The sequence below is a fragment of the Homarus americanus genome, unplaced genomic scaffold (genome assembly GCF_018991925.1).
Source record: "Homarus americanus isolate GMGI-L3 unplaced genomic scaffold, GMGI_Hamer_2.0 scaffold26351, whole genome shotgun sequence".
NCBI lineage: Eukaryota > Metazoa > Arthropoda > Malacostraca > Decapoda > Nephropidae > Homarus > Homarus americanus.
In genome coordinates, this window is record NW_024724368.1 from 1,177,240 (window position 1) to 1,195,472 (window position 18,233).

The following is an 18,233-nucleotide window of genomic DNA, read 5'->3' on the forward strand; positions in this document are numbered from 1 at the left end:
TGTCTGTCTGTCCTGTATTCTCTTTTAATATCTTTTTCATTCCCTGATTGTCTCTCTGATGGACCGGGAGGTGATGAGGGAAAAGTGAGGAGAAGGAAGATGGGAAGAGAGAGGTGAGGAGAAGGAAGATGGGAAGAGAGAGGTGAGGAGAAGGAAGATGGGAAGAGAGAGGTGAGGAGAAGGAAGATGGGAAGAGAGAGGTGAGGAGAAGGAAGATGGGAAGAGAGAGAGATGAGGAGAAAACTGGGAAGGGGAGATGAAAGAGGGTGGGAGGGGCAAGGTGGAGAAAAATACGTAGGGAGAAGTGAAAAGGATGATAATGGGAGGAGGAGGAGGGGAGGGGGACGTAAGAGAGTTAGGAGTAGGAAAAGGGGGGAGACAGTGGAGGGGAAGAGGGAGAACAGAGGTAAACCACCACCACCTTCCATCACTGTTTATACTCGTCATTTTATCAAGAATTTCTCACTTACAAAATCACATTCAAAAGTTCCTCTGTTTATTTAAGAAGCATCAACAATGTGGTTACTCTTCATAATTAAAACAATCAAACAAACAAACACGTGTTGCTTTAAATTTCAGTCAAACAGATGTAACGTATACGATTTAAAGGGCTTGTTTTTATTTATTAACCTCAACCATATGTTCAGTTTGTGTTGACCTTTGGGTGTTTGTTTGTTTAAGAGGGAAGATATTTCCTCAACGTCACAGCACAGGAAATTAAATTCGTACTTTTTTAGGAGTTTTTTTTTTGGTCTTCATACTTGTGGTGAATATAATTCCTTGTGGTAATTAACGAGGATGTTGTTGTGCTCATAAAGCGAGTATTGTCCGTGCCAGAAACGTACCTAAGAGTCCTCAGGTTGAACGCTCTTGCCAGTAACAACACGCTGCCTTCCTCACTTGTAGCTAACGAGCTGTATTATGTAGAGGAGTATATATCACATGCACAGTAGCTCAGCTGGCGGCCATCCCTCCCTCCTTCCCTAACCCCCGCTATCCCTCCTGGACACGCCCCCTCACGCACAACACCTCCGCCAATTCATTCATTCATGCTCCCTACGGCGCCGTGGCGTTCATTCATGCGTGGTCGTCCCAAGGCCAGGGCGATCACCGCGAGGGCGAGTCCACCCCTGAGCCAGTCATTCAGTCCGTCCTCCCGTCCGCTGGCCACCCAGTCGGACACTTGCCTGGACGGTTATGGCCGCAATTTAACCGGCTGCTCAACAGGAGTGGCGCCTCAAGACCGGTCTGTCGCCGGATGTTACGTGAGACTCGACGACCACATGAGAGAATCCTGCGTCGTTGATGACCCAATTCCTGTAGCGAACAACCGCAAACGTGCAAGTGCATTGGCGACCACGACCATCCTGCTGGTTGAACACCCAGTGGTCTGGTCCTGCACGATGGTCCTTACTGGTCCCTCTGGAAAAAGCGGTTTTAGTCTAAGACAGCCGATATGGTTGTAAAATTTAATTCGTTCTTTCCTGGTTTGCTCATTTCGCGTCTCCTGCACGAGACAAGATGGGAATGTCTCTACACTAACTCACACCATTAAAATACAGGTCGTACTTAAGGTATTACATATACACCTGTACCTTGATTGTTTAGCCCGACAAATATTTTATTATATAAATAACACCTGAGTTCCTGTGTTACTGACTTCTTTCGCTTCTCAAGCAGAATGTCAACACCTGAAAATATAAATACTCAAATGTTTCCAGTACCTTGTGTCTTGTACAACATCTGTCAAACATGGGTCGTAATTTATGATAACTTCCCGGCATTAATCCTAAAGCATTTCCGCGAGTGATTCTTTTTGTGGGTTAAATCCATCATATTCATACAATAAAAAGTAGATAATTAGCCACAGCTCAATCATCTAAAGTCGGATAAGTACTGCAAGTTATGTTTATATTAGTGTTTGAGGAGCGGCATGAGGGAGGGAGGTGGAGGGGGTTGTCTCGGGCATGGGGAGCAGGACTGCATCTGGTATCCTGGTCTCTGTCGCCTCTGCTGTTCCAGAAATTGAGATACAACGTTTATTTAGCCAAAATAATACACAGTGAACAACATCAATAACAATATCAGTACGATTGAGACTTTCGAGTGTAACAGATCTCTTGAAAGGCACCTGATAAATACTATACATTTACCTCAAGAAAATTTTTAAAGAACATAAGAGTCATCTGGCTTACAACTGTCCCTTAATTCCTCGACCTCCTTGATATAATCTGATTTCCTCTCTCTCTCCTTCACTGTACTTGATCTTGTCTGTGTTTATACGAAATGCACAGATCATTACTCGACCCAAGACATCCAGAAAAAAAAAATGCTGAATACTTAGTCATTGTCACTTAACTGAACCCTTATTAACACTTGACACACTAACCCGTAGGTGTAGATGAGGGCAAAGTCCTACTGGTGTTTATAAAGTCCCTTGATGTTAGTTTTTACAGAGTCCCTTCATGATGTTGCTTATACTAAACCTCATTATCTATTCCATCATTTTCAACACAGAGCTAAATTCTTCAACATGTCCGTTATTACAGGCTTGCAAGAGGGATTGTATGTAATGAATCACTGACGGCCTTAAGACATTCTTTACAATTCTTCCTGCATGTCTAAATCACAACGGACATGACGAGGAAGACAGTTATGTGTAAAAAAAAAAATATGGACGACATACCGAGGTTCTGGATGTGTAACTTTCTCAAGGGAATCAGTAAACGTAAACATCAAGGGACTTTGTAAACAACCCTAATGCCCTGATACACTTAACAATGTTTGGGCGAGATTTTAAATGTAGAATTAAAAGGCAGAAAAGAAATGTGTGCTGCATATTTTTTCAACAATACAGACGACTCAAAAATATAACCAAATTAATGAAATGGCTGAAAGTAATTAAGAAAATTATGTCTTTAATATTCCTTTTAGTCTAATTTATAATAACTGTTGTTTCGAAGATAATTATCCACTTGTATATCAGTTAATAAATTACTTTCATCTTTAGTTGTAATGGTGATGGTGCGAGAGGTCCAGCAGGGTGAGTATCCCTCCCCGGCCACCAATGTTATGATAATACAGTCATAGTGTCACGTGTGGGTGTGTGAACTTTGTGTACGTTTGTTTGATCCTATGATGCGTGTAAACAACCGTGCGTGCTTATACCGATATCTTTCATGACAACACAAATATGGAATTTCACACTGAATTTTTGACTGGTATATGTTTTTGCTACATGTCTAAATGAAGTTATAATCACAGTTTAACTATTTACAACACTAATTACAGGTTTAAAATATCCACTTTCTGAAACCTTCTCTCAGTCTCACTACCACTCACGACTCCCGGCTCACAGGACTACTGGCTCCTCAACTAACTAGACCGCTGTATACACTGGAACTGCTCTCTGGAGGTTCCTTGTGACGCCTTTTATCCTCCCGCTTATTGTAACCAGAGAAACAGTTAGTCCGAGATAGTTTCATTATTATTGTTCAGAGTTCTGTTGAAATTAATATGATATGAAGAACTGGTTCATTATGCTGGCCAAGAAAGTGCTAGAGTGAGGCAGGTGTAGGTCACATGTCATACTGTGTTAAAAATATCCCACTACCTTGGCATCTTTGACCCGTAATTATTCGTGGAACACAATCCGACTAGACAAACTCATCCTAACCAAACCTGACTTAATAATGCTAGGGTAAGCTTAGGATAGTTTGTTTCGTGCTGTCCACTTAAAAAAGGAAAAAAAAATAGCTGTCCTTCTTCTGGTACTTTTTTAAACATCTTGCCTCGTTTTTTTTTCGTTTTTTTTTTCCACACGAAGGTAAACCTCGTCTGCCCGTTGCATCTTCAGGGGGTCGTACTTCTCAAACCAGGTGGGCCATGACTCTGTAATGAGCCACATCGTCCACGGGTGAGTACAGTCCTCCCCAGGTAAAGTAGTAATTCATCCAACAGTTAACAACTTAGGGTAGAAAAGTAGGGTAGTGGAATCAGATGGGACAGGACGTCGGTTAGTAAGTTATGATCTGCCTTGGGCGCCAGAAATGATAATGCATATTGGATAAACAAGTATGGGAAAACTGGAGGGTAACAGATCCTTAATCGGACCATTTCCCTCGCTGGAGGTATCCGGTGGCAGCCGTGCATATCATCCCCAAGATGTAATTTACTCCTGGAGCAAGAGAGTGTTGGAGGGACACTTGCAGGAGCCGCCTCTCGTGAGCTATTGTGACTCGTGAACTGTTGTCTCGATGACGTCAGGCTGGTGTAACTCATTTGGTAAAGTTATATGTTGTAAAGATGATGACTTGTTTAACGTTGTTTATTAATTGATATCATTATTAATATCCTAATCAAACCTAACTTAACCCATCCTAACCAACATTAACCCAACCTAACCTAATATAAACTAACCTAACTTAAACAAGCCTAACCTGAGCTAACTAAATGTATTCCAACCTAACCCATATTAACCTAACCCTAACAGCAAGGTGTCGCTTTAGCTCAAAGTTACATTCGTTCCGTCAGACAAACATCACGACACGACAGGTGATAGCGGTGGGTGGGACACATAACACTTCTCTCCTGTACACGGGTTTCATTCTCCATATAAACATTGTACGTGTGTTTCACTCTCCACCTCTGATGGGAAGATAGCTGATATATTATGACTGTATCCACATTTTGCACCTACAAGTTAACTTCTTTGTACATAACTGAACAAAAACGTTCTGGAAATAGTATTTGTAACATTCAATGACACAATATCCTGGCCACTGGGGTTCTAATATACACCATTTGCGACCTCAAGTCCGTAATCCTTTTTGCGCTACAGCTCACGGGGTGAGTAAGTGGTACACAATAAACTAGCTGCTGTCTTCTACAAAATTCAATTACATACTCTCTCGTAGACAACTACAGACTGAACAATAATTTAGTGAGTAAGAAGAACATTAGAAAATAAGAATGGAGGAAACTGCAGCGGGCCTATTGTGCCATACTGGGCAGTCCCATTTACACCCAACCCCTATTGCTCAAATATCCACTACTCCGCTACTCTATTTACAAACCAGTGTTTACCAATTTCGCGCCTAAATCTAAATTTGTCTAATTTAAAACCATTGTTACGAGTTCGCTCCTGGTTGGATAGTTTGAGTACCTTTGTAATGTCCCCTTTGTTTAGCCCTGACTTCCATTTATACACCTCTATCAAGTCGCCCCTCAATCTACGTCTCTCGAAGGAGTGCAAATTAAGATGCTTTAACCTGTCTCTGTACTCAAGGCTCCTAATGCCCGGGATTAGTCTTGTCATTCTCCTCTGAATTCTTTCCAAGGATTCTATATCCATTCTGTAATCCGGTGACCAGAATTGAACTGCGTAATGCGAGTGAAGTCTCACAAGCGCAAGATATTGTTTTGGGATGACCTCGCTAGTCTTGAAACTAATACTCCTTTGTATGAACCAAAGTACTTTATTAGCCTTGTTACGAGCAAATACACATTGTTTACTTGGCTTAAGATTCCTACTTATTATTACTCCTAAATCTTTCTCACAGTCGGATTTCTCAATAGCATCGTTGTTCATCTGATATCAGGTTTCCCTGTTTACGTCTCCTATACTGAGTACTTTACATTTGTCCACATTGAATTTCATCTGCCATTTTTCAGACCATTCGAAAAATTGAGTTAGAGGAGAGAATGTTAAAGGATTTACTTCTTATTAAATAATCTTTGCAGAGATGTATAGCACTGAGGCACGACGCTGGGTGAAGGGTATAATATCTCCTTCATGATCCTCGTTCACTGCACCTCACCCGTGTGGCAGACACTAATAGCTCTGGTTCATCATGTATACGTCGACAGGTACACGAGATCAGCTCAGGGTGTAACACAACTCTACACCACCAGGAGCCGCCGCAGGTAAACATCAACAACTTCACAAGGGCAGGATCATGTGTTCATGGTTACATGCTTCACATGCTCACGTTCATGTGGACACGGTCACATGTTCACGTTCATGTGGACACGGTCACATGTTCACGTTCATGTTGACACGGTCATATGTTTACGTTCATATGGACACGGTCACAAGTTCACGTTCATGTGGACACGGTCACATGCTCACGTTCATGTGGACACGGTCACTGCTCCCGTTCGTGTGGACACGGCCACATGCTCACGCTCATGTGGACACGTTCACATGGCCACGCCCGTATGGATACGGTCACTGTTCACGAGGCCCAGCAACACCTAGCAGACATTACCTCAAGACGTATTGGTCCGTGAAGGTGTAATTTGGCAATTTCATTATTTTCTATGTGTTTGACGAATGTTGTGATCCTCAAACATTACACTAAAATTACCGTGAGTAACTCTACTGACAGTCAGTAGGTGGCAATAACACGGACCTTAAGTGGACAGAGAAAGAGACAGAGAGCTACACTAGTTACTGGTGTGTGGTGTGAAGAGCGGGGTGAAGGGGGGGTTGGTCGTGACTAGCTGCTGGTAATCACCCTTTTTTCGTATCCTGTGAAGGAGGAGACAGGTGCATCAGTGGGTTAGTGTGGTCACATCTCCAAGACCTCTACACCGTCACTGGATAGCAGGAAGGAAGAGGATTACAGTACATTAGTCCGACACGAGAATTATAAGCAATACAGTACTTGATTCCAGGATGTTGCTGATGGTGTATTATGGGATTGTTCTCTACCAAGTAACTAACTCGTGGGATTCTTTACGACTCATGATCGTCTTGCTTTTTGTTTACTGTACGTCGATGGAGTACAGTCCATAGGCCAGCCAGCCACACGGGGTAACTTGTGTACATTATGGTATTTCACTCGGTGGATAATAATGTTGTGCTCCACCACAACTAATTCTCTAGGTCATCAGAGTGATTGTGGTCCCGCATGGCGCCCGGAAGGCATATTTCACAGCTAGAGTGACACGCTCCACCTGCCGCCACGAAGCCCAGGCAAAAGGGAAGACGAAGTGTTCATCGACGGACCCAATAGCGAAGATTGATCAGATTCTCAAAATGTCTCCGATGAACCACGACACTTTCTGCCACTCCTAAAGACATCATGTGGTGAAATTTCCCACCGATCGATGGATAAATATGTAAGATCTTCCACGAATAAACAGCCACCTTACTCAGCCTCGCATGACGGACAAATGACGAACTTCCCTCCAAGTGTGCGACATATATAATATAGAAGTGTGAACATATACAGTATATATAGAAGTATCCCTCTAAGGGTGAAAATGTTAAAAAGCTTCCCCGACGGATCGGTGTCAATGTTCAATACCTCGGGAGTAAGAGAAGGAAATGTTGGACCTTCCCGACGGTAGAATAATAAGCCTGTCATTGGTGTCTCTGCTGTCAATTACCTTCTCCAGCGTTCCCACAAGCATCCGGTGGAGCGAGTGGTGGCGGTGGTGGTGGTGGTGAGGATGGCGGTGTTGGTGATTATGGCAAGGATTGTGGTGGTGAGGATGGTGGTGCAGTGGTAAGGATTGTGGTGGTGTTAAGTGGCACTGATGGTGGTGTTGAAGATACTTTGTGAAAATGGTATTGGTAGTGGCCGTGGATTGTGATGATGCGAGTGGTGGTGGTGGTGGTGGTGATTGTGGTATTGTTAGTATTAGTGGTTCTCGTTGTGGTGTTTGTGGTAGTTAACGAAAAGGAAATGATTATGTTCATGGTGAGGGTTGTGGTGTTAGTAGCGATGATAGGAGTTGTGGTTGGGCTGGTGGCGATGGTTATAATTACCTTTGTGGTGGTAGCTGAGATTCTAGTATTAGTAGTGGTGGTGGTATTTATAGCAGTGGTAATTGTTATAGTTGTTGCTGTGGTGACGGTGGGAGAGGCTACGAAGGAGAACTTATTGAGGAGTATGACGCAAGTAGACTACTGCAAACAGGCACTTGTCGATCCATAGTTTACCATGATGAGATGTATCAAGTGAAACACGTATATGGAGCAAGTAACAAGATCACTAGATTACAAGATGCTGTAACCGCTAGATTAATGTTAGGATATAAGTACCTCTGGCAGTATGTTCCTCAAGCAGATGTAAACAACACTAAATGTAAAGTTTGTGGCCAGTGTTACGCCGTCTCTTAATTTACTTTAATAACCAGGTTCTAGGCGTAACCAAACCAAAAAAGTTAAGTAAATTAAAAGGGAATAAAAATGAATAAAGTAAGCCCTTAAGAATTTAATTTAATTAAATATTAACACAATAAAGAGCCTCGTAGGCTGTCACAACAAATTGATTCACTATCGAAACTTTTAAGACTCAAATGATACTAAACATCGAAACATCAAAAAATAAAAATAAAGCATTGGATTACGTTAACACTGCATAAACATATAAAAACTAACACTGAAATTAACTAACGTGAAACAACACTGAATTACTTAAATGTAACTAAGCAAGCACTGATGGACACATAAGAGACATAAATAGGTACTCACATAGATATACCACATTGGTGGTGACAGGAACAATCACAGAAATAAAATGAAGTATAAGTAACAGGTGACGGGTGTCACTCAAAAGAACGTGAACTGAATGACAAGAGAACTGAACTAAACTCCGTCTGATGGTGGGTCCTATATATATAGGGCCAATTCCCGCCCAAAACCCGCCGGTGGGTCGTTTAACGATGCAGATGGTCGTTAGAGACACAAAGAATGCGTGTTACAATACTAAATACAGAAATAAGATGGGCTTGAACAAATAATGACAGTTAAAACCTTAACAGCACAGGGTAAGGTGACTAGAATATATAATAGTAAATTTAACACATCATTACAGGAATAATATGGAACAACAACTGGATCGTCAGGTACGATAGCGTTGTCAGCTACAAATATGTCGTCAGTTTCAACTGATACGTCAGCTCCAACTTAGTCGTCAGCTTTAACTGAGTCGTCAACCTCAAATGGGTCGTCAGCTACAACTGTGTCGTCATCTACAATTGTCATCAGCTTTAACTGAGTCGTCAGCTTCAACTTGGTCGTCAGCTTTAACTGAGTCGTCAGCTACAACTGGGTCGTTAGCTTCAACTGTGTCGTCAGCTTCAACTGAGTCGTCAGCCACAACTTCTTGTTGCTGGTCGCTGGCGGGAGACTTGGAGCATCACCTCACCTGTGGGTCGTCACCGGCACACCCTGGGTTAGTTACCTTGAGTGACGGTGGACCCAGGGAATAGGTCATCCTATTCTAAGAGTTAAGGCGTTTTCAGGGGAATAAGTCGTGACACTCACGAGGTGAAGCATATTTTTCTTCTCTCTAAAATGACTTATGGCAATGCAGGAGGCACCTGAAGTCATGGTTAGTGACACCCCAGGTCAAGACAGATGGCTCCCCAGACAGTCGCACCCCAGGCTACGACTGAGAAGTTCAGAGATCGCACGTGAGTGACACACGAGGCCATCATCAGAGTGATGCATCAGTATCAGGTATGAGGGCAGGGGGACGTCTATTAGTGGTATAGACTTAAAGACCACCTCAGTAAAGGGGGAGGTGAACCCTGTGAGGGCAGGGTGACGGGGACATCCTGATACCCAATAAACCAATTCCGTGATCCACAAAGGATATATATAAGTGTGGAGACGCCCCTTGGGGAGGCGGTGTGACTGACCGCAGGAAGCCTGGAAGGGTTTCCTGGGTAGTTGGTTCCGCTAGAGGTGGGAGGGGGGGCATGTTGGTAGTAGAGGGTTGCACCTAAGGGTACAGCTCGGTGGATTACCGCAAGAGGAAGCCCGGAAGGCCAGGAAGACGTCGTAACACCTTCTCAGGAACTCGTCCCACTTTTTTTATATCTTCTCGTGCAATTACATCTTTCCGTCGCCTCAATAGCGTAGTGGAGGACGGTGGTGTCCCGCCCCTCGCCTCTCCACTTCCTTCTCCTGTTAGTTCTCTTTGTTGATGACTCTTTGTTAACTTCGAATGTTATCTGCCTCGTGTTATCATTCTTAATTATTCTTACTGTAGCCACAATTTTTATCCATTATGCTACTCACCTCACTACTCTCCTCTGTTAAAGGTGCTTCGATTTAACCACTAGGGACAGTAATGCTTCACCTTACATCACTTTCCTTGTCAAGGATCATCTAACTTTGTCCGCAAAATTACTATGTTCAGTTGTTTAGTAACTTCCATCATCCTGTGTTACAACGTTAGTCGATGATCTTTCCATTTTTCCTCATCAGTAGTAGCTAGTTTCATTCCTCCAGCTTTAACACCAATGAAATGAAGAATATATCTAGCGTATCTTTAAAAACTGTCTGTTACCTGTTGTGGAAATTAAGACTTACTGTAGCGAGCGGTGCTTGGTATCCCTAACAGTGTAAGTATGTCAATACAAAAATTAGCATCAATAATTTGTTTTTAATTTTGTATTCCTAAATGACAGGAGGGCACCGTCGTCCGAGAAGACATCGTTAGATCACCGTTTCGTTATCTTCTTTAAACTAGTATTACTACACATACAGCACATCGTGTATAGTTCGCTCAGTCACTTGAATATCGAGTACGAGATAAAACTTCCTCACTATTAATCGACGGAACAGAAAACCCCAACAATAGAAGGAAAATAATAATTCCTTGAAAATATTATTTGGTATAGAAACTAAGGCTTCCTAAACGGTGCTAAAAGATCCTGGCCACTGAAGACCTTAACTACGGATTCTCTCTTTAAATACATTGAAACAACAACAATCTTAACAGTTGTGACACCCATAACAAAAACAAGAACTTCATCACTGTTTAAGAAACGAAATGAAGTGGAAACTCTGCGAGGTGGTATGTAGCAGTTATATCCCTGGTGTGGGCTAACCATTTATTGCCCCTAGATAAACAAGGAGCAGGTGGATGACCAGAGTACTGAGAGTGAGGGAGAGAGAGGGAAGGAGAGGGAGAGAGGGGGTGAGTGAGAGGGACTTAGAGGGATGTGGCCACCAGCTGTACTGATCCCACACCATGTTGACAGTGATGTAACAAGAGACACGGGTTCGCTGAGGAGAGAGACTGACGATGTTTGGTGCCTCTGATAATCTTATATAATATGAAGTGACACGCGAAGTTACAAGAATTTATTATAATGCATTTTTATTTCATATGAAGTGTCCAGATCAGGTAATTATTATGATAATTTTTCTCGTTAAATGTCAGGATTCAAACATTGATTTTAATATAATTTGTCGTGTGAAATGAAAAGATACCATTGTCTTAACTAGTGATTATTATTATTTTTATTATTATTATTATTATTATAAGTGAAACATAAATAAATTTCAAGAAAACCAGAAAAAAATCTTGCGTAGATATAATGAATACAAATGAAAGAGGACTTGAACAATTACCAAGGAAAAGGAAGAGAGAAAGCAGTTACCGGAAAATAAGAGGAATAGACGAAGACAAAATGAGCAGCATAAGAGAAGGTGAACTACAGGATGTATTTAACAAATGCGAGGGAGAGTGGACAGGAAAAAGAATAACGATAAAAATAAGAGAACGTGACGACAGAGGGAGGAAGGAAGGAGAGTCAGGAGGGAGGGTGAGGAGGTTGAAACTACAGAGGGAGGAGAGTAGGGAGGGTGAAGAGAGAGAAAGTAATAAAGATAGAGTAAGAAGAGAAAGTAACTGGAGAGAGTTTGGAAGAAGAGAAAGAAGAGGAGAGGAATAGGAAAGGGAAAGTGCGAACGAGAGTAAGAAAAGAAAATGAAGAGGGAGAGTAAGAAGAGAAAGTGAGGAAGGAAAGTAGGAAGTGAAAGTGAAATGAGAGGAAGGAGAGGAAATGAGGAGGGAGAGTTAGAGGAGAAAGGAAGGTGGAAGTGAGGAGGAAGAGTGAAAAACAAAACTGGAAGAAAGCGTAAAAAAGAAAGCGAGGAGTAACACAAAGAGAAAGTGAGGAAGGAAAGTAGTAAGAACAAAACATAAAAAAAAGAAAATGAGTGGAAGAAGAGAATAACACGTTAAGGGATAGTAATGAAGATAAAGTCAAACAAAACGAATAAATATGGGAATAAGAGAGAAAACAGGAAATAGAAGAAATATATAACGAAAAGAAAATGGGAAGAAGGTGAAATTGATGACAGGAAGAAATGAGGGAAATGGAGAAATATGACAATACAAATTAGTAAAAAAAATATATATGCATTTATACAAAATTTATCTAACGTAATATAACTAATCTTTAGATATTATTATTATTTATGCACAGAACTTCCTTATCAATAAAAGTAATGGATTAAAACTCGAATGCTGTACTTATGTGGTAATAAATGAGATGTTATTGTCAGTGTTGCCTAATAAGAATTTCTATTTGACGTTATAATTATTATTTTATTATTATTATTATTATTATTATTATTATTATTATTATTATTATTATTATTATTCACTATTGTTGTTTGTTTTTCTATCTGTACTTCTTTCCTGTATAGTGAAAGTCATCCATCTTCCCTCCCATCATCTTGAGACAGGCCAGCGTGGGAAGCTCTGGGGCAAGAATTCAAGAACCCTAAGATAAACATATTGACATTCTATCCCCGATCGGTCGAGTCACTTTATGTGTTTATGTTTGTTTTCGTCTTCTCGTCCGCCGCCAGAACTAGTGTTTTCTTTGTCGCCGGAACGTGAGTTGCTAGCTAGGAATTTTTTATCAAGTGTTTATTTCTATTTATTCGAAACTGCTATTGGTGAATGATTTTTTTTATTAAAGTCACACAATATATTTGGTACATCTCTCGTACTGGAAAGTCCTAAGAAAGACAATTTTGACCGTTACTTAAGTATAAACTTCGCCTTCTGATATCTAGCCCTGATGGTGACGTCACTCGCCTTACTATTTCATTCATTGTCTCGGGGTTCTCACGATGTGTTGCCATATGAAGCTTTTCAAATTTTTCATTAAACAATATAGCATAGTAACTCCATTTTGGTATTACTAAAATTATACACTCAATTAACTAATATCTGTGGGATATATAATGAAAGAAGAATATATTTAAAAACACTGAGTAATACCCAAATTTTGACGAGGTCGGCAAGAATGTTCCCACGAGGCGGCCGAACCAAGGTTGAATTCATTCATAAAACCCCACTCCAGTTTTACCGGGGCGTCTTACCTGAACTAGTTCATTGTTTCACATGTGGGTCTGGTACCTGCACGCCATTGTCCGCCCCAGATTTCCATTTAAAGTCTTTTGTTGAGAACTTGCGACCATTAGAGCGATGATTGACCGGTAAGACGCGAGGGGCAGCGGGGAGAGGGGTGTAGCTTATCCTGTAATCTTCAGACATGACTGGAGAACAAAGGCCGTACTGATGAACCCTGACGCTGGTTGTGTGGAGAGTGTTGACGAGGTTCACCCCTTGTTGTCTTTACCTGTGTTGTACCTTCCTGATGTACTCTTTTGAATTATTATTATTATTATTATTATTATTATTAGAAGTAGTAGTAGTAGTAGTAGTAGTAGTAGTAGTGTTATTACAGTATTATTATTAAACGCAAATACTCAAACTCACAATGTTTCGTAAGTTAAATTTCCCCACAACTAAAGGCATGAAAGCGTAACTCAACTGATTCATTTAAATTACGACACTAAAATGGAAGCCAAAATAATGTCACATTTGCTCCAAGACCGTACCATAACTAATTACCTTCTCTTATGTCAATTTATAGTATATCCTATGAGTCGTTGTGAGTGTTTACGGAGAGGCTGTTCAAGTCTCAAAACATCACTCCTCGTAACTGGGGATATGTCAAAGTGTCTAACTGGTTGAGCACAAATACGCCATTCATTTTGGCGTCTGAACTACACCGTGACTCTAGTTTTAAATTAGACCATACTGAACTGACTTCCATGTGTGTGTGTGGAGGGGGTTTCATATGCAGACGCGAATGGTATATGGTTGTCCTTATGGTCATACAAACAGATGTTTTTGTTACTTGCGTGTGGGTGGGAGTGTATGTATGTGTGTGTGTGTGTGTGTGTGTGGAGGGAGGGAAGTACTCGACACATTCTTCACTGGGTCTATGATTTAGGAATAATAATTGGAGAGTTGGTGGAGAATTTTAGGGTTTCAGGAAGGCAGTATGGGAGGAGGAGCGGAAACAGCAGTACTTAGTGGTGAGACAGGGCGGCGGGCGAGGGTTGAGGAGGAGGAGGAGGAGGAAGGCGGCGAAAGACATGAAAGGAGCGACGTGGAGGAGGAGCAGGTGGAGGACGGAAGGCGGATACAGTGAAGGGGAGAAGGAGGGACGCCGTGGAGGAGGAGCAGGAAGGAAAAGGTCACCGTGGAGGAGGAGGAGGAGGAGGAGGTGAGGAGAATACCGTAGAGGAAGGGGAGAAGGAGGAAACGAATATAGTATAGAAGGAGGATGAGAAAATAAGAGGAGACACTTTGAGAAAGAGGAGAGAGAGTGAATGAACAGGAGAAGGAGGAGGTTAAAGGAAAGAGAATAAAGACAGGAAAAATAAATTAGGGGAGGATGACAAAGAGTCAAAGGAAGAGGCGAAGAAATAAAGAGGAAGTAATTTTCATATCGAGTAATGAATGAATGAAAGGAAAGGAAGATGAAGAAAAATGGAAGGATAAAGAAAAGGAAAAGTGGGGTAGGAGGAAGGAGAAGTAAATGGAGGGACACGAATGATGAGGAGGAGGAGGAAGGAGAAACTGAAGGGAGAAGAAAGAGAAGGAGACGACACACACAGAAGAAGAAGGAAGAGAGAAGCTAAGGTGGAGAGACGGAAGGCAGACAAGTTAAAGACGAGATTAAAATATTTATTAAGGGTGTGACGGGAAAGACTAAGAGGTGGAGAAAGATTGAAGAGAGAAACAAAAGGAAAAGTTGAGGGAAGAAAGATAAGGAAGACAGGGAGGGTAGAAAGGGAGGGAAGAAAGGGAGGAGGGAGGGTAATGAATGAGGTAGAGGAAGGAGGGTAAAGGGTAAATGAAGGAGGGTGAGGTGTGTGATAAGGGAGGGCAAGGAGTACATGGAGGAGGGTGAGGATGTGGCGTGGGAGGACGGAGGCGGGGTGAGGGTGTGGCGGTAGAGAGAGTGAAGGCGTAGTGAGGGGGGTGGGTGGGTTACGTGATGAGGGAAGGAAGATGGAGCAAGTGGTGAGAGAGGGAGGGAGTGGACTTGGTAAGGGAGGGGAAGTGGGGTGCGTACTGAGGGAGTGGAGGATAAAGTGTGTGAGAGTAAGGGGGCGGAGGTAGAGAGGGTAAGTGAGTGTGTGAGTGAGGACTGAATAAAGAAAGTTCCCAACATTAGCTGGTGCCTGGGACACCCACCATCCACCAGCCTGCCAGCGCGGCGCGGCGCCTCTTGCAAGTCGCCTCTGACGCAAACTAATGAACAGCATTATTTTCCCAAGCCCGCACGATTCTCTATTATTTTCAACTGACCTTCTCTTCAACTTCCTTTCTTTCTATTTTAAATTCTGTGTAGCTTAGAAGAAAAAACACCGCTAAACAGAGATAATATTAACAAATTAAATAAGGAATCGAAAATTAGATCAGAGAGACATAAGACAGACTTCACAGTCCAAAATTAGTGTAATCTATGACCTGTCCCGCCCGCCCATTCATTGAGAGGGAGTTCCCATGGTTCAAAGCAAAAGGAAGCGGCGGCGTCGGCAGCAGTAGGTGGGAGGGAGTGTTTTAGAGCAGACCTGGTGGGAGGGCCTCAACAGCCGACAGGTTCAATCAAATTAATCGCTGCGTATTACACATTTCCGTCCAAAATCTGTGACTGATGGACGGCGTCTGTGTGTGTCGAGGAATGCCTGGGTTATGTCAGTTACTTGTGTGATGGTCCGCCCTCCTCCCACACTGTCTCCCGGGCCTCGAGGAGCTGTCTGGTTATATGTGTGCCAGTGTGTTTTTTGTGTATCGTGGTGCCTTTTTGTGTACGGCTCTTTTTTGTGTGTATGGTAATGTTTTATGTGTCTGTGAGTGCCAGTACTTTTTTGTGTATGGTACCTCTGTGTATACTACCCAATGTTATCTTATATATGACTGGGTTTTTTTTTTTTGTGTGTGTGTGTGGATCTTTGCGTCAGATCACGTGTTGTGTTTTTATTTCACCAGCAGCTTATAATAGTGCTCGTCGGGTTAATGTTTGTACTCCGGCTGTCTCACCTGAGTGTTTGTAGGGACGAGGTAGCAGGACCACTGTTTTCTCTCGCCGGGGGAAGTGTAGAAGGTCCCACCTGTTAATTGACTCTCTCTTTTATTAATGTTAGCACGAATTAAATAGAAATCTCTGTCAGAACAGAGACACGAATATAAACAGTGAAACTAATTGAAATAAGCATAATATGGTGGCTTAAGTGGTCTATCTTGGTCAAGTAGACTCACTGTTTACCATTGTCTGTATCCCTGTACTGTGTACGTACATTGTTTATGTACCTTAGTAAGTAAATTGTACACCAGCACAGTCTCTTACTTGTTGAATCAGTGTGAACCTGTATTACGATTTTACTGAATAAATATCTTTATCTATCTATCTATCTATCTATCTATCCATCCATCCATCCATCCATCTACAAATCTATCTATCTATCTATCGCTACAGTGAAACTTTCCCGATGGTGGGCGACTGAACGGACTCTTCCTCAGATTTTTTGGGTGAAGGTGTACTGGAGAGGACCATAAAGTTTATTGTAGGGGCTACCATCCGGCGGGCGGGTCAGACCCACTCTCACATGTGGTGATAATTGAATTAACTCATGGCCTGGCACCCACACTCTTATTACTGCCTCTAGTAGTGGTGTGTGTGTGTGTTTGTGTGTGTGTGTGTGTGTGTTTATTGAAAGAGCATGGCAGCCGGAGACTGAAAATATACAGTTGCATAATAATTGAGGAATGGGTCTCTTGATTGACAAATAATATACAAGTAACATATGTGATACAAATATGATATATAATAAATGTTCAAAACGGTAATATTGGCTAGGAGTGAATACACTGTTTGATTACAAGTTATTGATAATTTTTACAAAGGTTGGGACTGGGCTGTTCTTATAGCGATCACTACGTGCGGTTGTGGTGTCAGAGGGAGCCGAGAGGTTCAGGGTATTGAGCGCTTCTTGATATGTGTATATTCTCTCTAGTGCTTTCATTTTTTTCTCGCTCTCAACATACCTTCTATGGCAGCCCCCCCAGCCTCTATCCCAACCCCCCAGCCTCTATCCCAACCCCAAGTCTCTATCCCAACCCCCAGTCTCATCCCAACCCCTGCCCTATCCCAACCCCCAGTCTCTATCCCAACCCCCAGTCTCTATCCCAACCCCCAGTCTCTATCCCAACCCCCAGTCTCTATCCCAACCCCCAGTCTCTATCCTGATGATGGTGTTGTGTTGGTGATGGTATTGTACTGGTGATTGTGTTATGGTGTTGATAGTGTTGTATTGGTGTTTTCATTCTTGGTTGACACAATCCAACGTGACTTCGGACCAGTATTAGTGGTATATGTTGATGATGAATGATACATAATATTCTTAATGAGATACAGAGCTCAGAACGATAATAATAAACGTCTCTGTGATTCGTCCAGTGTGGGTGACAGTTTCTGGTCGACTTAATCTGGAAGGTTTAAACACAATAGTTCAGACCGTTCGACAGTTTAGATCCAGTGCTGTAAAATAAGATTAACTAGATAGATAGAAGGATCACCTGAAGATTTAACACCCCAGTTTATTTCACCTTGAGTAATAACCTTAACGCTACTTATACCTGTAGGAGTTAGGTTAGGATACGTGAACGTTAGGGTGCTTAATCTTCATGGGATTTAAGTTTGGGTCTCTAATCTTCATACAGTTCAAATAGACAGATTACCAAACAAACTTAAACTACAAATCACTGAAAATTTATCATATCTTTCCAGGTATCGGAAGTCGACGAACAAGAAGATGGAGACGTATGAGTGAAGACTTGAGTGGTTCTGGCAGTCATTCAGCTGACAGTTTCAGAGGCAAAAACTAGAATAGTGTAAGGTAATGGACAGGACCTGGGAAGAGGCTTGTGTGGGAAGCTGGGAGTGGGGCAGGAGGTGCACCCTCTTATGGCTAGGGGCTGTTGGACCCAATCAGCGACTTCCTACCCCAACCATAAAGCCAGATGATCACCTCAAGATAGATTCCTCCGCCGCCTTCAGCCTCCAGAGAAGTGAGTGTCCCGAGTACTCCCTCCCCCCCCTCCCTT